The 24,710-nt window shown below is 35.3% G+C and overlaps 1 pseudogene; it reads left to right on the plus strand.

The window, feature by feature from the left end:
• Nucleotides 1-409: 409 nt before the first annotated feature.
• Nucleotides 410-24,710, plus strand: part of LOC143544791 (cytochrome P450 Tp4149-like) — a 71,935-nt pseudogene continuing 47,634 nt past the window's right edge.

A 24,710-nucleotide genomic window follows, 5' to 3' on the forward strand; every position in this document is an offset into this window, starting at 1 on the left:
TATACGAATTGTTTGTTTTACAATATAATAATACATCCAAATTTGTTTATTGCTCACTCAACTTTTGTTGATCAAACTCTATTTTTACGCATGTTATAGGTTTGCTAGTTGAAGAATTGGATGTTTGGAAAGACACTTAGTTTGCTCTAGGTTATTAAATATAAAGCAATATTGTATTGTTTTTGTTTGTATTGTGGTGTACTTCGACTTATGTAATAAATTAACTTGTTATTATCATTATCAATAATAGTGTCTTGTGAACTATTACGCAATCAGTTGTGTCCCGACATATTCCAGCGTATGTTAGGGTGTGACAGTTGGTGCTGGTTTAATATAATACTGTCGTTTAAAAAAAAAAGACAAAGAAAAGGTATTGTGAAAGATGAACAGTAGGTATTATAGCATAGAAATGAATTTTATACGTTCATCAACGAGATCTACGGCCACAAATTATTTAGTGCATTATGTGTGAATGCTTGGACTTAAGATGCTTATATATGGAAAGTGAGCACCTAAAAATTCTTGTTACATGTAGCTCATATCCTCAAGACAGTGTTTTCTTTCTTAGAAACCTACTTCCTTTTCTTCTTAATTTCATTCATCTTTTTTGTAATCTTTTTCTGCATCAAGCAGATTTTATTTCATCCTATGACCAAGAAAAACATCCCACCCTCTCCAAGAAAGCTTCCTATCATCGGAAACCTCCACCAACTAGGTTCGAGTCCTCATCGCTCTCTCCAGACGCTGTCCCAAAAACACGGTCCGCTCATGTTGATGCACCTTGGAAGTGTACCTGTGCTGGTGGCCTCCTCTGCCGAAGCAGCCCGAGAGATCATGAAAACCCATGATTTATCATTTGCTAGTCGGCTGAAGATGAGTATTCCGGATACACTGTTATATGGCTCCAAAGACATTACATTTTCTCCTTATGGTGAGTATTGGAGGCAGGTAAAGAGTATTGCAGTAGTCCACCTTCTAAATAGTACTCAAGTCTAATCATTCCGACAAATTAGGGAAAAAGAGATGGCTCTTACTATCAATAAGATCGAAAATTGTTGTGGTTAGGTGATTGATCTAAGTGTGTTTCTAGTTGGGCTTACAAATAACATTATATGTACGGTGGCACTAGGGAGGACATATAGTGGGATTAAGTTCAAGGATTTATTGGACAGGTTCATGAATGTGTTGGGTGTTTTTAGCTTCGGAAACTACATTCCTAGGTTGTCTTGGATTGATCGATTGAGTGGTTTGGAGGACCAAGCGCGTAAGGTTGCTGAAGATTTTGACGAGTTTCTTGAAGGTGTTGTTGAAGAACACATTAGCAAGAAAAGAGGAGTGTATACTAAAAGTGATGAAGATAAAGATTTAGTTGATATCTTATTGGATGTACAAAAAGATAATTCTACCGGCTTTTTTCTTCAGAGAGACACCATCAAAGCAATCATCTTTGTATGTTTTCTATTACTAAAACATTTACATTTTCTTATACCTATGCACATACACATAACACGCACACTGATACAAGTACAAATACACTACACAAATTTGGATAGCGCATTAAGTATTCATTTATATATGTTCAAAGGCTGCTTTTAGGAGCAATCAGTTATAAGTTATAAGGTTAACTTATTTTATAAAATAGATAAAAATGAGAATGATGAGAAAAATTACAAGTTAAAAAAATCCCTTAGAAAAAATATTGAAAAATTAATTAAAAAATCATAACTCAAAATTAATAAAAAAAATAAAAAATATATAGAAGCGCAAAAATGTTTTCACCGTCTTTCTCGTTCTAAAAAAAGCTCGAAAAGGACACAATGTCGAGGAAAAAACATCATTTTGTCTTTTTATTTATTATTGTGTTTTGTGTATTCTCGTCATTGATTGTGTGTTTTTTTCTTGACGTTGTATTTTTTTTCTTGATATTGTGTTATATTACTCAACATTGTGTTATATTTTGTTCGACATTGTGTTAAATTTTTCGGCCTATTGTGTCTTTTTCTATTTATCAGTGTTTTTTATTAATTTTCGGCATTGTGTCTTTTTTTCTCGACATTGAGTCTTTTCGTCGGGTTTTTTAACGAGAATGACGAGGGAATCATTTTGGTTTTTTTAAATTTTTTTTAGTTTTTATTTATATTTTGAGTTATGATTTTTTTAAATATTTTGTTGAGGGGTTTTTCTTTGTTGCCCCAAATTCTTCTCACACTTATTATTTTTGTCTTCCTTTGTTTTATACCTTTTCTTATCGGTTATATGCATCAATATTAATTAAATAGTTAATGCAGGAATTTTAAAATTGATTAAACAGGTTTAACTAAGAAGTGAATAACGTCGCTGCCACGTAAGCATAAAGGGTTCCATTATAAGCGCATAATGGTTTAACTAAAAATCATTTATTTTTTAATTTATTTATATATAAAATGTCTTGAGGTTCTAATCGGTTAAAAAGCATTTGACCCCACACATTGAGTCCTAGAGTTCGTTAAACTAGTGGCTCCCAAGTAGGAATGATAATGGGCCGGGTTCAGGTTGGGTATTGGTAATCCCATACCCATACCCGTTTGTAAAATCGTGTCTCATACCCGGCACATTACCCGTCGGGTATTTGTCGGGTATCGGGCATACCCACGGGTATCAGGTATACTCGTTGGGACTTTTAAGTATATATTTTCTAACATTATAATTATTTATACCTTTTGTTCATATAACAATTATTACAAATTTAAATATAATAACACTTCATATATATAAGCGTGACAATAAATAAAAAATATAATTATAGTTTATATATATATATATATATATATATATGCTTCACAACCTACGAAATATAAAGAATTTTTCGGGTATATGATCTGGGTATATGCAGGGTGTTCAAAACCGGATATCCGAACATTTCGGATAGTGGATTTTACTATCCGAATCCGCATCCGAAATTTCGGATATCCGAAGTTCAGATATCCGAAATTTCGGATATCCGTTCGGATATTTAATCTGATATCCGAAATATAAAATAAATAAATAAAAACAAATTAAATTTTATTAACTAATAACTTTATTTAGTAATACATGAAGTTTCAAAAATAGACCTGACATTCATTTCTAACATTCAGAAACATATTTTCAAAATTAAAACACTTGACCAACCGGTGACCATCATCAGCATCCACCGTCGTCCACCAACTACCGCCGTTTGTCATTCCTCTCCGTATCCATTACAGATGATGGACAAACCTTGTTTATTCGTAGATCTCCGTTCCATCTCCATGTCCATTCCAAATCAGATATGTTGTGGCAATGGAAATTCATTTCCGATTGTCGAAATAACTCGTTTCCGGCTGCTAGTTCAACGAAGGGACGCCGAACTGAAGTGTGAGGCTTGTGGACGGAGATGGTATGGTGGACTGGTGTGGAGACTGGAGACAAGAGGCGATAATGGCCGGCGTTTTGGTTTTAGATTTAGGGTTAAAGAGAATATGATAGAAAAAGAAAATAGCTTTGGGATTTGGAAAGGCAGGGAGTCACGTGAATGAACATTAGTTTGAAAAGTCAAAAAAATTATAAATCATCTCCATATATTCAAAATATAAAAAATAATTAAAAAAATATTAAATTCAATATTTCGAATAGTTCAGATATCCGAACTATCCGAAAAATCTTAAAATCACTATCCGAATCCGAATCCGAATGTTTGGATATCCAGGATTCGGATATCCGAATTTTCGAATATCCGAAATTTCGGATAGTTAGGATACGGATAGTCGGATAATTCGGATACGGATTCGGATTCGGATTCGGATACTTTTGAACACCCCTAGGTATATGGTTCTCGGTATGTGTTTTCGGGTAATCGGATCGGGTATCATCTAATCCCATACCTGGCCCGTATCCGCGAAAATTATTATATTCTAATCCCATACCCGACCCATAACCATCAGGTTTTGGGTATACTCATCCCATTTATTTCGGGTTTTAGGTATACCTATCAGACTCGGGATTTTTTTTTTTTTTGGCCATCCCTTACTCCCAAGGGGGCTCTTTACCTTTAACGCTTCTATTTTTCGCTGTGAAATAGTTTACGATGATGATGTGAAAGGGATTGGCAACCCCACCCACAAACTGACAATTGGTTTAGAATTTTTTGTTTTTTCTTTCTTTTCTTTATGCTTTAGAAAATTATATAATGGTCGATGCCAATTATTATTTTGAAAATTAGTAGCAAGTAGGGGTGTTTATGGTTCGTTTTGAACCCGTGAAACCGTCTAAACCAGTCATCGATTTGGTTTCATGGTTGGTTTATACCCAAAACCAACCTATAAAATCGGACCGGACCGTATGATTTAATTATAAATATTGTCTATATATATTATATTATATATATATATATATATATATATGTGTATACAAATATACTAATAGACATAATTAAATAAAAATTGTTAATGCTTATAATAAACATTATTATATATAAAGACCGACACTAAATAAAAAATGTGGGCTAAGCCCAATTTAAACCACAAAAGACTTTAACTTGCCTTTCAAATTTTCGAATAAGAACCCATAAATCAAGTGTTGTAATGGTATTTTTTAAATTCTGTTAATTATGAAGAGCCATATAATTACATCTAACAAATCATTTTGGGCATTTTGTATAAAACCCCAACAAGCGCAAACCGTGAAACCAAACCGGAACCAAACAATTACTAATGATCGGTTTAAGAGTTCAACGGTTTGGTTTTGGTTTACGAAAATAAAAAACCGTCATTAATGGTTTGGTTACGGTTTGACGTGAAACCGTAAAAACCGGACCGTGAACACTCCTAGTAGCAAGTAAGCTAAACGGCATTTTGTTTGACACTAAAAGAACAAATACAAAAAAACCAAAAAAACAAAAAAAGTATTAGGAGTGTCATCTTAGAGCATTCTTAACATATCCATCATACTCGTTTTTATAATTATACTAAAAAACAATACATTTTCTTTCTTGTTCAATTAAATAATATTTTTTATACTTTTATCAATACAGTTTTCTGTCTCCTCTACTCACAACCAATTCAACAGATTTTAAAAAATAGGGAATATCTCATATAGTATTAACAAAGTGTCAAAAGTGTTCCAATTAAGTCATTCATGAATATTCTTTCCAAATCGGGTCACTAAATATTCAAATAGAGTCTCACCGATTTTTTTGTGCGTCAAGAAAGAAATGGAGGATAAGAAGTGGGGGTGGGGGTCGGAATTTGTAATATATGTAGTTAAATTTAGAAAATTATAAAAAAATGTTAATTATATTAAAATTCAAAAATAAAAAATAAATTTCAGTTCGCCACTCAACGTCAGCATAAAAAAATAAAAATATTTTCTACGTGAAACAAAAAAGTAAAAGGCTAAAAAAACATGTTAAAACCTTTTATTTATAAAATATGAAAGTTGAGTGATTTAATTGGAACACCTTAGGGGGGGAGGGGTGGTGGATGTGGTGTGATCACTCATCACACACCCCACCCAATTATATTGTGCCACATCACCAACCCAAATTCCATCACATGTGATGGTTTTTTACTAGGGGTGGTGGTGTGGTGTGATGGTGTGTGATGGAATATATTTTTTTTTGCAACTTTAAAAATTAAAACAATATTTAATAGAACTTAAAAATAAAAACAATAGTTTAATAGAACATAATTCAACTTAAAATTTAGAAATAAAAAATAAAAGTTACAACGAACGTCTACTCCTCGTCTGAATCCGGAAATTCCAAACCTAAAGAACCTATATGCGCAACAAGATCCCATCTCAATCGATGATGAATATCTTCATCCCGCAAGTCTAATTGGACATCATCGGGAACGGGAAGATGAGTCGGAGGATCCGGTACCCAATCTGGAGAAATTGCATTTCCATTTTCTTTAATTAACATATTGTGTACAATCGATGTTACCGAGTATCCCTGAAAAATGCCATCTAGCCTCGTGTGCAGCGTAAAGACGTGTAATGTCGTGTCTTGTTGGTTTTCGTAGAAACTCTTTGGCATACAATTTTATAATCGCGTTACAAAAGAATTGTCGACATACACGTGAAGTTCTCTAAGACATTTGTAAGTATTCATCGAATTGGTCGGGTGGGTTACCTGTCGCTAGTTGAAGAATAGCGGATGTGCATTTTTGAAGCGGCGTAAAACTTCGTTTGCCTCTCGCGTCGTAAGATTCTTGAAACCATTCTTCATTTGCTTCGACGTCGGCTACAATCTTTAAGAATAAAGATTTCGGAAAACGAAAGCGTTCCCTAAACGTCTCGTCGTTGTACTTCGGCTCCTCCACAATATAGTCGTTCATTAGCACGTCGTGGGCATGTATACGATCACGCTCCACCGCCTTTTTCTTCGGACGGCTCGGGCCTTCAAGTTATTTGTATAGAAACAGGAACCATTCGAGAATGTCATCGTCCGAAGACAAAGAGCTATCGGTGCCTAAGGGCATCGAGTGTTTCGGAAATTCCATATTTTTTTGTTGTGAATGAAGGGGAAGTTTGAGAGTGTTTTTGAGTTGGATTTGGTTTTGATTTGGATTTGGTTTTATGTTTTTGTTTTGGTTTTATATTGGTTTTTTTATTTAAACCCCCCACTTCAAGGCTACATCCCCACCAACGGCTACATTCTTCTTGGAAAACACCCCCTTCACGCGTGATAACCATCACGCAAACACATCTTTTTGCGTAACAAGGGGGCAGCGACGGTGTTGAATATGTCATCACGCGCGACGGGGAGGCCACCACGCACCGCCCCGTCCGCCCTTATAAAGTTGAGTGACATAATTGAAACACTTTTGAAACTTGTGTACTATTTAATAAAATTGCCCTAAAAAAATTAATATGGGCAAACTTTGTTTTCCCCCAATTTTACAAAAATCCATTACAGTTTCTCTCTCCACTATATAATTTACACTCACAAACACTAAAAACTCACCCTATAATTTGCAAATTTCCTTCACATAATTTTTGAAAGATATAATGAGAATGCCCTTATGTGTACTTCAAACTAATTATTCTGCCTACTCTTAACCACCAAATAAATTATTCTTATTATCTCTGTAAAAGATAAAAGGGAAATTCTTAAAATGGGTAATTTGAAATTTGAAGACAGAGAACTTGAAAATAGGCCAAAAGTTTTAAAAGTTTCAGTATTAATCCTTTAAAAACCATTGGCGGTGATGCTTTTGGTATCTCGCCGATGATATTCGTCTACCAATGAAACTGTGCCACGTTTAAATATATTGACGCAAACCGATGGATTTATATTCAAAACTATATGCTCCGTTAGTTTTGGTGTGAAAAATGTCTCAGCGTGGTCTTGTTTTCATCTCCTTCGTGAGTTTAAAAAAAATCAAAATTCATGTTTTTATGAAAGTCATCTGACCAGTGAATTTAAAGTGAATTTCGTCTCCGAGATGAAAACATGGTTTTCGTGGAGACATTTTTCAACTCGCGTTAGTCTATGCACATTCTCATTATTCCATCCTTCTTCTTCTTCACGAATAACACTGTCGCGCCCCAAGGGGATACACTTGGTCTTATGAAACCTTTGTCGAGGAGTTCTTGCAGTTGGGACATCAACTCTTTCATCTCAGACGGCGCTAGACGGTAAGGTGCTTTCGCGACGGGCTGGGCTTCTGGTATTAAATTTATTTGGAATTCTATCTCTTGCTTCGGTGGCAACCCCGGAAGATCCTCTGGGAATACTTCTGGGTAGTCGCGCACAATAGGAACATCTTTCATTTCTTTCGTCTCGGCTGTAGCGTTGACAACATACACCAGGTAGGCACCACACCCTCGTCTTAATAACCTTTCGGCTTTTATCATCGAAACGACGTTAAGCCCTGAACTTTCCTTATCACCATAAACCGTCATGGCACTACCATCCATGGACTTCAGCTTTATAATCCTACTCTTACATACTATCTGAGCTTCATATTCAGACAACCAATCCATTCCTAAGACTACATCGAACCCTCCTAAGGTCATAACATACAAAGTAACAGGGAACTCATGTCCCTCTAATTCTACCTTAAAATTCTTAACCATTTTCATTATTTTCACCGAGGTGTCACTAGCGGTTTCTACTATGAAGGTTTCAGACACTCGGCCACATTTCATTTTAGCTAGTCTACTAAATGTTGTAGCTACAAAACTTCTATTCGCACCCGAATCAAATAATACTGAAGCAGAAATACTGTTTACTAAGAACATACCGGTCACAACATCAACGATCTGTCGAGATTTTTCCTGGGTCAGCATGTAGGCTCTAGTCCTCGGCCTTGCTTGATCAGCATCCTTCTTTCCACTACCTCCAGCTTCACCATCAGTGCACTCTCTTGCCATATGGCTTGTTTGGCCACATTTGTAACACGCTTGTTTCGCACTGCATTCATTGGCATAATGCCATACCTTTCCACACTTATAACACGCGTTAGACCCCATCCTGCATTCTCCACCATAAGCCTTACCGCATTGTTACACACATCAGAACTCCTACCCCACTTACACTCACTACCATGCATCTTTCCGCAGGTCTTACACGACCTCTTCTCCCAGACTCTCGGCTTTTATTCTTAGGGTTCCACAATTGAGTACCAGGTCGTTTAGCAGGAGCAACCCACTTCTTATCCTTCTTCTCCTCCACTACCACCTCATCTGTCGACAAGTCATCATAAACCATTTCCGCCAGCCCACAACAGAATCAAAAGTACCTGGTCTACCAGCCTTGACCAAGACGCGAACATTCTGCAGCAGTCCCCTAAGGTAACCCTTGATCCGCTTGGCCTCAGTGCTCACCAAGTCCGGCACCAACCTTGACATGCGGTTGAATTCAGTGGTGTATTCGCGGTGTGTCATCTTACCCGCCTTCAGACTCAAGAACTTCATTTCAACACTTTCTACCTCGGCATCAGCACAAAACCTCTTCATCACTAATTCCTTCAGATCATCCCACCTCATAGCTTTGATCTCTTCCCGACTCTTCCTCTGTTCAACCGACTCCCACCAGTACATTGCCTCCTCGCTGAATGATTGGGTAGCATACCCTACACCTTGATCGGGACGGCATTCACTAATTCGGATAATTTTGTCCATCGTGGTTATCCATTGGAGAGTAGCGATTGCGTCTCCCAAGCCAGTTAGCTTTAGTGGGTGGCAACCTTTGAAAGACTTATAGTTGCATCCACCTCGGCCCCTTTTCCTATCATTAACCATCACCGATTTAACCACGCTTGATTCTTCCCTCTACCTTTCATCATCCTTCTTATCATCTCCTTCCGCCCTTTCAATGGTACCTTCACGGACCCCAGCAGACTTTTCGAGATTCATGTTTTTCACAGCAGCTGCTACCGCTTGAGCAATGGCAGTTTGAATCGCGGGGTCCAGTTGAACTCCCTCGTTGTTACTCGGATTTTAACCAGCTAAACTTATTTCGCCTTCATTGTTGGTGGCTGCCTCTACTGACGGTTCTCGAACAAAGCGTGGGCTACCACGACATTCCGTATGTCCTCCTCTTCCAGCAGCTTTCTTAGCTCCAGCCATTCGTATTCTATAAGGAAACACAAACGTTATCACTTAAGGAACCATTTAGCACAAGGATAGTAAGGCTAACAGGTAATAACAGTGGCCAGCTGTGATTAGCTGATCACGTTACTTTCCGTGTCCTCTACACTTCCTCTCATTAGTCTATTTGTGCTAATTCTACTCTTATACAGTTAATCAATCAAACAATCAAGAAATCCTATCCCTACATACACATATCCTTTCTCTAGCAGTTAAGCTAACATTAACATTCATTATTTAACCATACACTTTACCGTTACTGAGCTTGATTGAGTGACACATGTCTATCTTGAATTGGCATCTTCTTTTTGTTCTTACTTAAATCTCATTCTCTATTCGAGTCTAAGCATGTAGGATGCTTAAATCTCTTGAACTTTATTCTGATACCAACTTGAAAGGCCCCGTTACCGGTGCCCTACGTTGGACGTTGGATTTACTCATTAACATAGTTCTAAATATCAGAGTTAATAAAAACATTCACGGAATATTAAAAACAGTCAAACCATTACATTACATGACCATTAATCCTTGTCTTAACAAGCATTCAAATCATTTAAACGTAAAACATTGTCTTTTTAGTATAACATAACATTTCTTGATATGCCAGCTTCTTCAAGATCATCTCATGTGCTTCCCCTCATGCGAGCTGCCTCAGTTTACTCATCTGCATGCATACTAAAAGTCAGCTAAGCTGAGTGAGTTCTAGTTAATCATACAACATACAATCTGTTCTCATACTTGCACACGTGCCCGACGGTGTGTACATTTTTCATACTTTACTTTATATACATAACTATCCATACTATTTAAAGAGCCTTTTGCCCTATAACCTCACAGATATTATAAGGGTCTGGTCCCGAACATCACAGATATTATTAGGGTCTGGTCCCTACCATCACAGATATTATTAGGGTCTGGTCTCTACCATCACGGATATTATAAGGGTCTGGTCCATATTCTCACAGATATTATTAGGGTCTGGTCCCTATCGTCACAGATATTATTAGGGTCTGGTCCCTTTATATCGTGCTACTGTAACATACCTGTCCTTTACATACTTGCCTTAATAACACGTGCAATATCCGAATATCGTTCACGTACTATTAACATATCATACATACATCATACAAACTTCATACATGCATCATTCATACATTATATATATATATCATTCATACCTTTAGCTACCACCTGACGGTCCATGCAATATCCAAAGATCGTTCATGCACCGTCAAGCAATCATCATACATAATTCATATAAGGCATACAATTACCACTTAAGGTAAGTATATTACTATCACATCGAGTATGCACATAGCCCCGAAAACATAATAAGGAAGTGGGGCAAGAAACTCACCTGAATGTGGTTACGTTCATCGTTAATAGTTATTCCCTTATTTAGCTGTGCATGACTAACTGTATAACAATTACACGTATCAATTAACTATCAATACCCATATCGCATTTCTGGTTTAATTATATCCAGCAACGAACAGGGGTCCGGGGGCAGTGCCCCTGGCAGCGTGATTCTAGGGGCGGCAGCCCCTAGCAGGGTCCAAGGAGAAGAGCCCCTGGCTGGGGTCGAGCTGCCAAGTCATCATAACGAATTGGGTTATCATAATGAACTGGTCCTTGTAAGGAATTGGACCTTATAACGAATTGGTCCCTTGCCGAATCAGTTCATGTAGCGAATCAGTCCATGTAACGAATTGGACCTTCCAATTCGTTATCTCCTTTAACGAATGGTCTTAGCGAATCAGAAGCTAGTTCCTTACCTCATGCTTAGCGAACTTGAACATGAACTGAGTCTAGTTCGTTAGGTTAACTTTAACGTACTGCTTGGCGAATCACCCCTAATTTGTTAACTCTTCGTTAACTAATTAGGGTTAGGTCAGAGAATGTCAGGAACATTCTTTGACATTCCCTTTTACCTCGTACATACTTCCGGCGCCGTCGCCGGAAAAAAATGAGTTTTGACTAGTTTTTCACCATTTTTTGCCCCGTTCAATCCCGATCTGAGCTAGGTAGATACCTAAGCTCCTCTTAGGTTCGGTTTATACCCGATTCCACCCGGATCTCATGACTTAAATGGTTTAACGGTGTCGGCTCGTTGTTTCGTGACCATATCTAACGGGTTTAAGTTCATACAACATCATGCTATCATTACCTTGAATCGGGATCGGTTTTCTATCTTGGATCGGCTAGAGAAAAGGAGAGAAACTCGAGAGAGAGCTTAAATGTGTGTTTTGGTGGTGTATGGAATATGTGTAAAATGAAATTAAATATGTAATTATGACTTATATAATTATGCATCATGGGCTTAAGCCCATGGCATTTCCTTCCATCCTTCATAACCCATGTCCATAACCCATATCCATTTAACCCAACCTAGCCTAACTCATAATAACTCATATTTCATTTATTAACCGAAACTCGAAAAATGAGATGTTACAATGTACATTAAATCACTTTGTTTTTTATTAAAATAATTGTATAAAGATTTCATCACATTTTGATGTTTGCATATTAACCCATATATGGAATTTATTGACTTATAGAATAAATGTTCTTTGACCTTCAGTTTATAATTTTCAGGTTGTTTTATGAACATATAAATATGTAAACCGATTTTTAGGGAAAGTTCTTTTAGTGTTCATTTAATGTAGCTCTAAACTTTTTCAAGCTACTTGAACAATGATGATACTTATAGAAATCTTTTGTAATATAGGTAAAAAGATTCTTTGATAATTGGTTTCTCCTTGAATATATCCTTTAACAATCAATCGTCCTTCTTAATTTCTTAACTTTTTTTTTCTTGGGATTTAATTTAGTTATGAACACTCTTAGGTGATTCAACCAAATCTAAATTTTATTCTGACTTATGGAGTCAATTTTGCTAATAATAGCTTTATTCCATTCAGAAGATTGATTGATTTAATGGTTTAATTAGAAGGGGTAGGATCATTAAGCTTTCCAACATCCATTTCAACCTTAGTTAGGGAGTTTACATAATCACCAATGTCAGTAGGTTTTAAAACCTAGAGGGCCTCCTAAGTTTATCATTTGGTAATTTTAAAAGTCTCAGTTTTAAGGATTAGCTCTTAGTTTGGTTGTTATAATTTTCAGGATTTTAACTGTGTAAGATTTGGTGCAGTATGGTATACAAGAGGTGTAACTAGAGTTAAACTTGGAGTAAAATTTAATGACTCTCTTCCCCCGCCTCTTGTACTTTTAACAAGTCATTATAAGGACTTTTACTGCTTCCACTGACTTTAGAAACACTTAGAAACTTATCATGCTTAGGGTCAATATTTAAATACCAATAGATTTTAATAGAGAAACAAGTTAATGATGTAAGTCGTCGTAGTTTCTCTTGTGAGGATTATTTTATTAAGAATTGAAGTATGCTTACATATAAGAAACAATGAATCTTTTGTAAGAGAAATAATAAATTCTAAAGAGATAGGTTTTGATGGAATAGTATTGTGATGGAGCATTGTCTTGTACAAAAGGTGTAATTGAGATTAGGGATGGCAATGGGTCGGGTTTGGGTCGGGTTTAGATATTCCCAAACAAGTTTAGACAAAAAAACATATTTGGAATATAGTATATATATATATAATATAATAAGCTATATCGGGTACATCGGGTATATAATCGGGTAAATGATTTTATGTTATCGGGTAATCGGGTCGGGTAATCGGGTATATTAGAAATTCCAAACCTGTCCCAAACCCGCGAAAAGTTTTAAAACTAATCCCAAACCCGTCCCAAACCCTAATGGGTCCGGTATTACCCGTCCCATTTATGCCGGTTTTCGGGTTTTCCATCGGGTCCGGGTTTCATTTCCATCCCTAATTGAGATAATATAAAGTTTTCACTTCCCCACCTCTTGAAAATCTACTAAGTTATAATTGAGACACTTAAGGCTCCCAACGATCTTTAATATCTCAATGAAAATACAAGAAAAGTTTCAATAATGTACATGACGTGGGAATATGTCATTTATATATTAGACTTGATTTGATTTCATTAACGTTCAGATGTCATAAGAGATATAGGAACATAAGTAGAAGAAATCATATTAAGTATATATATGAATGTATTTCTTTAATACTGTGGACCATTGAAGACATATTACATACAACTAATAGCCTTTTAAATGATAAAAGAATTATGTCTGAATATTCCCATTGAATAAGTTTCACGAATTTAAGTGAAATATAAGTTCTGGTGGACCCATACTTATTTCTTAAGCCAAGCAAAGTTTAGGGCATCTAACAAATGCTTTAAAATAACTAAAATGAGATTATATGAAAAGTCACACTCATCAACCATGTCACGATTTCTCCTGAAATTTGGTTTTAATGGATGAATTTTATAGGTCTCATTTGTCTTTTGGTAAATTTTTATTTCCATGATAACAAAAGTTGTAAAGTTTATAGCATCATGTAGTTCTATTTTATAAATATTTTAATCCAAATATTGATAACAAATAATATGAGATTTTGAGGTAAGAGTGACTTTATGTTGGCTATGCAAACCTCATAACTGTCATAATGTAGCTTAAGTATTGATACTAAATTCTGATTAATCTCCAGAATATTTAAGGTACCATAAAGTGTAATTAAAAGACAGTTTATCATGGTTCTAATAACCTTAACATGTATATTTTGTCACCGACAATTGTGTTAGTTATTTGTTGATTTCGAGTAATCATATAGAACTAGACTCAACCAATCATGTGTTGATGAGAATATTAGGATTAGCATACTTAAATATCATTTATACAACTATCAGTTTTAGCCAGGTATTCTTTTGAATTATGGATAGTCTTATAATGCTTATGCCTAATCTAATGACATATATTTGCAATGAGACTTATCATTAGAGAAATTAAAGTTGGAATTAATACTTATTTTTGTCTATGAACCTTAGAATTATCCTCTTTTAAGTTTTAGTGGTGTGAGTTGAATAACATATTATTTCCAGTACCAGACATTTCTTTTCTTGTACATATGTTGCTGGTCAACACACTCATTTTCTATTGGTACTTCAGAGTGTTATAGTTTATTCTTAAGACACCAAATTGTACTATTGAAAATTTTTATATGTAATGTACTATAAAATTGTATTTATTTTCATGTGTGAACCCTTAATTTTATGGGTCATGGTATTGTACATTATGATGTATTCAAAGATACCATTAAACCTTATAGTTAGTACTTAGAATAGGAAAAACTAAATCAAGAACAACTCTAGTGATAACATTTATTTAAAAAAGTTATTGGTTATCATTATCATAAGAGACATCATCATTGACTCATCCTATTTGTTATGCTCTAGTTTTCAATATAATGATTATTATTATAAGGAGCAGAAGGATAGTCATATCATGTCTTAATGGATAATTAAAAATGAGAAGAGCTGAATATTATTGAAACTCTTTATGATGTAGAACTTATATTATGCTTTAATATTAGAGTGGATGATTTGGATGAAATAGTTATTTATAGAAGAAAATTATAATGAGTAATGCTATGGGATATTAAAGTAAGATAGATTAAAGTTTATGATCATTGGATTAATGAATGATCATTAATGTGAGGATCATTATATTTTATTGAAGATGTGATATATCTATTATTAACATCAAACTAATTGATAATAATTAAAAGTTCTACGTAAACAAAAAATAAATCACCTTTAGACAGAATTAAATTTTATTTAAGTATGTGGGCAAAACAATTGTATACATCACCTTTGGACAGAAGTGAGACATTTATTTTAATTATACACATGCTAGTTTTGCTGGATAAAAATGTAACACATCACCTTTGGGCAGAAGTGAGACATTTATAACATGTTAGGCAAAAACTAACAAAAATTTTTAATTAGACTTGAATGATATGGTAAATGTAGCACGTCACCTTTGGACAGAAGTGATACATCAATATTTACTCAAGCTAAGCCTTTTATGCTTTGTAAAATTTTATAAGATTAAATTGTTTACAAAACATTTAATTAAGAACTGTTTATAGGAAAATTAGAGTTTCGGGAAATTAGTTATCAAGACTTTTGAGTTCTTGGGAATTTGAGTTCTTGGGAATTTTAGTGAGCCCGACTTTTAGTGGGTTTTCGGTATTATAAAAGTTTCTGGTATTATAAGGTTTTTGAGATTTTGGTAAACCAAAACCATTATAGGAAAAAAATCCGAAATTTAATTTTAAAATTTAAACCCATAAACTATTTTTAACCCATAAATTATTTTTCCCATCAATTATTTTTAAATCCCATAAACTAATGTATTATAAAGATGAAATTCGAATTTTAATGAATTATCCTGTTTCCAAATTTGAAAGATTTAATTATAATTATCAAAGATTTTGAAATATTTTATTGATAAAACTATATCATTTTTTAAATTTTTTAATAGATAAAAATCAATCCAAATTGAAAATAACATATTTTATTCCTAGGATTCATCCAAAATAATGATGATTTTTCGGTTTTTATGATGAAGTTGATGAACATCTTCGAATAATCTTTAGTCAGTTTTCCTTGGAATCGAAATCTTAAACATATTTTTAACATATTTCGAATATATTAGAGTTTTAAATATTAATTTTATCAGTTATAACCAGTTTTCTTAACAAAACATGAAAAACAAAAAAAATTAGGGTTTTAATCAAAATTCATGATTTCGATTTTAATTCTAGATTTAGGGAAAACATTAAGAACTGATTAATCAACATCGCCCTGATACCACATGTTGATAAGTTCTTTATGAAATTAATAGAAAACAAGATAAATATTAAACCTATGAACTTGTTACAGTAGTGAGGGTTGTAATCGTAACAGAGAAGGATGTAGACGACATGGTTGTCAGCTTGGTCGAGTTCCTCTTTAGGATGTATAGTTAAGAATGGTGTTAGAGTTCTTGAGAGGAACTCGGTTCTTGTGATTAGGTTATGATGTTAATATTTATCTCTCTATATATACACCCAAGGAGAAACCCTTTATTAGTTAGTAAGGGTAATATGGCCATCAACAATTACCAAACTCGTGTTTTGGTAATTAATATTATGAACTATTATAATATAAATGCTTATAATGGCCATATATAATATATTATGTATTTAATCTTACAACTCGTGTTTTCCTAAACAATTTATAAGGTTATGCGTAGTGGAGGGGCTACAAATTGGACGAATTGCGACACATGGCGCCCAATCAGCAAATGATAGGAATTTGTTTTTGGGATGTATTGGTTTTGTAGCCCCCTCATTTTCTATTATTTTCTTTTAATAATTAAATTAAACAAATAAAAAACATTAAATTAAATAATTAAATAAAAATACATTAAAATTAAAATAGAAACCTTAAAAAATATATATAACAAAAAAAAACAAACTAATAGCCATAATATTCGCGCATTTTTTCAACTCGTCGTCGTTGCAATAATGCGGCCTCTTAGTGTAACCCGACCGCTTTGAGGGATTCGTATTCTTTACTCATTTCCCGTAATTTCAACATAGCGGCAATGTGTTGTTTGTTGGTTTCTCTTATGGTAGTGGTGAGTTCCACGACAATCTTTTCGTGTTGTTTGATGGTTTCTCTCATGGTAGCGGTGAGTTCCACGACAATCTTTTCGTGTTGTTTGATGGTTTCTCTCATGGTAGCGGTGAGTTCCACGACAATCTTTTCGTGTTGTTTGATGGTTTCTCTCATGGTACCGGTGAGTTCCACGACATGGGTTTCGAAAGAAGGGAATGGGCGTTTCGGTTGGTTCGGGTTGTTTCTAGGATTCAGTTTGGTTGTATTTTTGAATAATTTGGTTATGTGTAGTGTATGAAATGGATATGAGTTTGGAGAAGAAGGGTATATATATATATATATAAATATATATATATATATATATATATAAATATATATATATATATAGGATGAGTATCATTACAGAACCCTTAAATTATTTAACAACTTGAAGGAACCATTGAAAACTAACGTTTTTTATAAAAATTTTTGTATGTTAATGTTATTTGAGTGTAGTTTCATCATTTTGTATATCTATATTTATAATTACAATTTTGAAAATTAGTTTTTATACATATCTATGTTTTATTTTATACCTATATAATTTTGTTAATACATAAATTTTACACATATGTAACCTGTGATTTATATATGTAATCAAAATTTTTTATATAAAATATGATAAAACTACTCTTAAATAATGTTAGTATATAAAAAAAATTAAAAAATGTTTGATTGTTTAGAGTTCCTAACAGTTCTTAACTTTTTTGGAGTTTTTAAATGATACCAATCCTATATATATATATATATGTTCTTTAGATTAAACCTTTTTTTTAATTTTGACCGTTCCAACGGTCATATTGTTATTTTATTATTATTTTCACACAACGAACGTCAATAAAAGGTTCTCGGCCCCCCCCCCCCCCGCCTCCCATTTCGCCCCACATATCGCATGGGGGCAGTGTTGTAGCCCTTATCGCCCAATTGTCGTCCCAACTCTTCACCCACTACGAGTAGTCTAAGTTGTGTTGGTCCAGAAAACGTAAAAGAAGTACATGAAGGCTTTTCGAAGACAATTAATTAATACAGTTTTCCTTTTTCTTATTTTCCATAATAAACCAATATTAATATCAAGAATCAAGACATATCTATAGAAGTAAATAATAGTTTGGGAAAAGATACTTTGTTCTATTGTATATTGACATATATATATACAGAGAGAAATAAATGGAGAATGCTTAATCTAAGGCTACAACTATGCAATCATAATAAATGCAGTTTACAAATATGCATATTCCAAAGTTGTGACGGAGACTAATTCAAAATGGTTTGAATGTAGATCTTGATTTATGCAATTTCCTTAATATGCTCCCTCAAGATGGACGGTTTTGTTGCAAGTCCAATCTTGGATGTGAGAAGATGAAAACGTGTTCTTGAAAGTGGTTTTGTGAGAGCATCTGCTAGTTGATCGTTTCCTGATATATGAGTAACCCTTATGGAGCGGTCATGTACTTTTTCACGAACGAAGTGAAAATCAAGTGCAAGATGTTTCATACGAGAGTGAAAAACTGTGTTTGCGGAGTATTGTGTTGCACTTAAGTTGTCACAAAAGATGGTTGGGGTTGCTGTGGATTTAAGACCGAGTTCTTTGAGGAGAGATTTGATCCACATAATTTCGGTAGTAATTGAGGCCACAGCACGAAATTCAGCTTCGGTTGATGACCGTGCTAGTGTACTTTGTCGTTTGGAGCTCCATGCAATAGGGTTCGAGCCGAGATAGACAATATAACCAGATAGACAATATAACTTGCCCAATCGGCATCGGTAAAGCCATGAAGTTGTAATGGTGAGGACCTTTTTAATAAGAGACCTTTGTGAATTGAACCATGTAGGTATCTCAATAACCGTTTGAGGGCACTCCAATGTGTTGATGTTGGTACATGCATGAATTGTGAAAGTTTATTAACAGTGAAGGCAACATCTGGCCGTGATAAAGATAAGTACTGTAACGCACCAACAAGTGCTCTATACTCTGTGGGTGTGGAGAGGCGCGTTCCTCCATGCAGTGTGATGGTTTCGGAACACATAATAGGTGTGGCATTTGGTTTACATTCACTCATATTGGCACGTTTGAGGACATCGTTTATGTATTTAGTTTGAGATAGAAAAAGACCTTGAGGGTGAGGTAAGACTTCGATTCCAAGAAAGTAAGATAAATTGCCAAGATCTTTCAGAGAGAATTTGGTGGATAGATTTGAGATAAAATCATCAATGATTTGAGTAGAGGGGCCGGTGATAATGATGTCATCGACATAGAAAAGGATAAAAATTGAAGAAGAACCATTTGTTTGGATAAACAAGGATGGATCTGATATTGTGGGTTTAAAGTGTTTGGAATGAGGTATGTCTTGAGTTCTTCATACCAAGCACGTGATGCTTGTCGTAAGCCATAAATGGCTTTGTTCAGTTTACAAACATGGGATGGAAAAGATGGATCTATGAATCCGGGAGGTTGTGCCATATACACATCTTCTGTTAAGGTGCCTTGGAGAAAGGCATTGTTAACATCAAGTTGGCGAAGGCTCCAATGATGCGAGACAGCAAGAGATAAAATTAAACGAAGAGTTGCGGGTTTGACAACGGGACTAAAGGTTTCAGCAAAGTCGATGCCAGGCCTTTGATGGAACCCCTTGGCGACAAGGCACGCTTTGAGACGCTCAATTGACCCGTCGGGATTATATTTTGTTCGGAATACCCATTTGCTTCCAACAATATTTGGGGCAGATGTAGGTGGAACTAAAGTCCATGTTTGATTGCTTTTGAGTGCTTTCTTGGGTCATTGCTTTTCTCCATGAAGGATGTTTTAGAGCTTGAGTGACTGTGGATGGGTCATTTACCGGACCATTTGTGGCGGTATATAACTGAAAGTTTTCATTGTGATATCGCGTATTAGGCTTGCAAATTCGGGTAGAAGTGGTGGGTGGTATCGATTGAGTTTCATGTGGTCTGGATTGGGTGATGGGAGATGATGTTTGATTGATGGTGTTAGGTAATGTATCGATTTGGACAGAAGGTGTTGGGGTGGTTTGTAAATTGTCGAATTGATTAGAGGTTGTGGGTGGGGTATTGAATTGAGTTTGTACTGGATTCGGTGGGGTATTAATTTGACTTTGTATTGGATTGGTTGTAAAATGATCAGAAGGTGGTGAGGTACTTTTAGCAATGATAGGAATGGTTATGGGAAACCAAATGGTGGGGTCTGGGTTCGATTGATGGGTATTATTTGAGATAGTTTCATACGGAAACTCATCTTCAATGAATTAAACATGTCTTGAGGTGTAGATTATATTAGTGATGGGGTCGAGGGCGTAATACGCACTTTGAGACGAAGAATAACCGACGAAGATACATGGTTTGGATTTTGGGTGAAGTTTGTGTGGGGAATAGGGACGAAGCCACGGATAACCAAGGCAACCGAAATTCCTTAATTTACCATAGTTTGGATGTTTATTGAATAGACGATGATATGTGGATGTGTTTTGAAGAGTTGGGGTGGGAAGGCGGTTTATTAGATAGGCGGCAGTGGTCATAGCAAATGGCCATTATTGAGAAGGTAATTTTGCATGTGAGAGAAGAGATAGACCTGTTTCGACAATATGACGGTGTCTACGTTTCGCATAACCATTGTGTTCGGGTGTGTGAGGAGGAGAAGTGAGGTGGGACACCCCCTTTGATTTAAGATGTGATGTAAGTTTTATGTATTCTCCACCGTTGTCGGAGAAAAATTGTTTGATAGTGGTTTGAAAATAATTTTCAACTGGATTTTGAAAATGGATGAAGATTTCTAAAGAATCGGATTTGTTTTTGAGTGGATACAACCATATATATTTAGTGTAATGATCAACGAAAATTATATAATATTTGAATCCGTCAAATGATGTAATTGGTGATGACCATACATCGGAAAGTATTAGATCTAGAGGTGCTTGAGAGGATAAGCTAGATTGATAAAAGGGTAGTTTATGGCTTTTGTTTATATGACAAGAGTTGCAATTATTGTTGGAATCAAAGATGCAAGAAATGATAGAGGATAAAGATTGCAACGTCTTATCATTTGGATGGCCCAAACGATGGTGCCAATGCTTGGAGGTTGTATTTTGTAGTGAGAATGTTGTGGGAGGATGTGGTGAGAGTGAAGAGCGGATTTCATATATCCCGTTACGTGCCGTTCCTTTAAGAAGAGGGATGTTGGAACTTCGATCCTTTATGACAAAGGTAAAATCATAAAACTTGATTAGAAAGTTATTATCATGACATAATCGGGATATAGAAATAATATTTCGAGAAATTGAGGGAACACAAAGAACGTGTTTTAAGATTAGTGGTTTGTTTGGTGTGTGGATTATGATTGAACCAGTATGAGTTATGGTAAGGGACGAACCGTCACCGATTATAAGTTTCTCGGTACCATCATAGGGTGCATGATGAAACAATGCGTTTAGGTTGTTTGTCACATGATGTGACGCACCACTATCAAGAAGCCAATTTGCTTGTGTTGGGTTAGTTTGAATGCCTAACGTATTCACACGTGGGGATGTTTTAGAGACCTGCATATTACAGGTAAATGGCGGTATGACCGCGTTAGAAGACATATTTTTAAAAGAGTTGTAACTTGCAATGGTGTGGCCTTTGATGTGACACCATTGACATCAGCCAAGGAATGGACGTTTTCCATTAGATGCGGGTGTATTGTTGACATTGAGGTTGTTGGAGGTTGCCATGTAAATAGAGAGGGGGTATGTGCTGTTCGGAAATGAGAGAGATTTTTAATAGAAAAAGATAGGCTTTGATACCATATTGAAGTAAATAATAGTTTGGTAAAAGATACTTTGTTCTATTGTATATTGACATATATATACAGAGAGAAATAAATGGAGAATGCTTAATCTAAGGCTACAACTATGCAATCATAATAAATGCAGTTTACAAATATGAATATTCCAAAGTCGTGACGGAGACTAATTCAAAATGGTTTGAATGTAGATCTTGATTTATTCACTTTCCTTAATAATATCCACTGCTAGTCTACTACAATACTTTTCAAATTAGAGAGGGGAATAAATGCACACAAAAATAGCGACAGAGCTAATTGGTCGTAAAATCCCATTCACAAATTTTTTTGTCCACGAACCTGTCACGGATGGATCCGGTTGCCGTGGGTTTGGCCGGTCGCAATTTTGGTTACAATGAGCCAGGTTAGTTGCTCACTGAAGTTCAGTTGTAAACAGATTAGCGACAATGAAATGTGCATCGATTGTAAACCATTTGCAAATAGGCTTTAGCGACAGGTTTACAACTATCTTAGATGTCGCGTTATTAGTACGTGATCGAACAAATATAGGTGAGGTAGGGAGTTTTGTTCACAATGGGATTTTGAATATACACCACCCATGATCACAACATGTCGTTCCTTATGGATTTTTTCAAGTTCCTCGGCATTATCATTGAGGTAATTCAATATACACCACAAACAATCAATCCCACGATCTCCACCATAAGAACGAGGTTGATTTACTCCAACGCAGTGTGCCATCAAGATATTAACAAGCATTGATAACAATACGATGAACCTCTATTTTGCATATTATTCTATTAACCGGCTCATTAACTTTGATCAAAGTAACCGATATATTGAGTAAACTTTTACATGAAATAAAAAATGCAACTTAAATAAATAGTAACAGGTTTTAAGATAAATGTTTGTGATCTATGGGACGTTTTTCACCCCTCTTCAGCACCTTCACCGGTTCACGTATAAGTCGCTCATTCTATTGATTAGCCTCACATCAAGTTGATGTTATGTAATGCTATAAAAATGTCCATAATCTAGTAATTTACTAGGAATTAACACCACACCTCTTGGATACCAGAATCAATTAAACACAAACACATTTATATGATCATAAGCTTGATTCATTAACTCGAAAAAACTGGAAAAAAACCTCTACAACCCACATGCTCAGTTTTATATAGATCTATACAGTATTTTAAAATATAATTTAAAAGTATGTATTAGGAATCCCAATTACACATCGAATACCAATTATTAAGGAAAAACAATCAAAGGTTGTATTTCATGCAGGATATATTTGCTGCTGGAACTGATACAACATTTACAAGTCTAGAAATAGTGAGCTAATAAGACACCCAAGAGTAATGAAAAAAGGAAAATGCACAAGGAAAACCAATAATTGATGAGAAGGACTTGGAGAAAATGCAGTATCTTAAGGCCACCATCAAAGAGACATTGCGCTTGGGGTACGATATTCCAACATGCACACAAGTCCTTATTAATGCATCGGCCATAGGAAGAGATCCTACTCTTTGGGATGAACCAGATGAATTTAGACCTGAGAGGTTCTTAAACAACTCCATCGATTATAAAGGGTTTCACTTTGAGCTACTTCCATTTGGTGCCGGACGAAGAGGGTGCCCTGGTATTCAATTTGGTATGATTGTTAACGAGCTCGCGTTAGCAAACTTCGTGTACAAGTTCAATTTGGCATTGCCAAACGGAGTCAAAGGCGAGGATTTGGATATGAGTGAGACAAGTGGTATTACGGTCCATAAGAAGTCTCCTTTAGTTGTGATGGCAACTCCGCGTTTCTACTAGTTCGCAAATAGTGTGGAAGTTTCACCGTTAATAAATACATTTAAAATAACTTGACATATCCCAAATAGTGTGCCTGCATTGGAATAAGTCATGTGTTTGTTGAAATATTATATTTATGGTTTGTTTGCTTTTACTTACTAGTTACTATTGTTTATATCTTTTTAACGTGGTGTAGTGGTAGGAAATTTGTGTTTTTTAATGGAAACCTATATTTAATTCCCATTTACAACACTTTGATGGGACATGGGTGTTGGCTCAATGTAGGAAAACTGAGATCTTTGTGATCCCTAGTTCGATCCTTAGGACATCCGAGTTTTACCACAAGTGGGCTTTTGGGGGTGGGTTTTCCCATAACTGGAGTTAACCTGGAGGCGCGTAAGGGCTCCGTTCGGCTGGATTGAGCCAGCTGACGATGATCTTTTGCCACTGAGTCACCCCGTACGAAGTACCTAAGCATTATATGTATGTTGATCGTTAAAAAAAGTAACTATTGTTTATATATATTAATTATTGCTTAAAAGCTGATACGTACCGAATTGGTTCTGTGAGGAAAAAAATACATAAAGAACAAGAGATTTAGAAGATTAACTCATTTTGTTCATACATACCCTCCGTGGTGCTAACTACTAGCAACGACAGAAGGAACCAAACGAGACTTAAAGGTGTAAAACTAAAACGCACTTATTACTTATCGATGCATCTTGAATTAAACTTTTATCATGTTAATAAGTTAATATATACTAGACGGGTGCCCGCGCGATGCAACGGGTGTTTGAACCTGTTAATCACGTACAAATATAAGTGTTTATGGTTCGGTTAAAACCTTGAAATCGTTTAAATCGATTATTGGTTTGACTTATTTTTCTTTTTTTTATTTTCGGTTTGTTGGTCGGTTTCAAAATTTTCA

The sequence above is a fragment of the Bidens hawaiensis genome, unplaced genomic scaffold (assembly GCF_021521415.1).
Source record: "Bidens hawaiensis isolate Kalapana, Puna unplaced genomic scaffold, B.hawaiensis_p1.1 tig00013750_1, whole genome shotgun sequence".
Lineage (NCBI taxonomy): Eukaryota > Viridiplantae > Streptophyta > Magnoliopsida > Asterales > Asteraceae > Bidens > Bidens hawaiensis.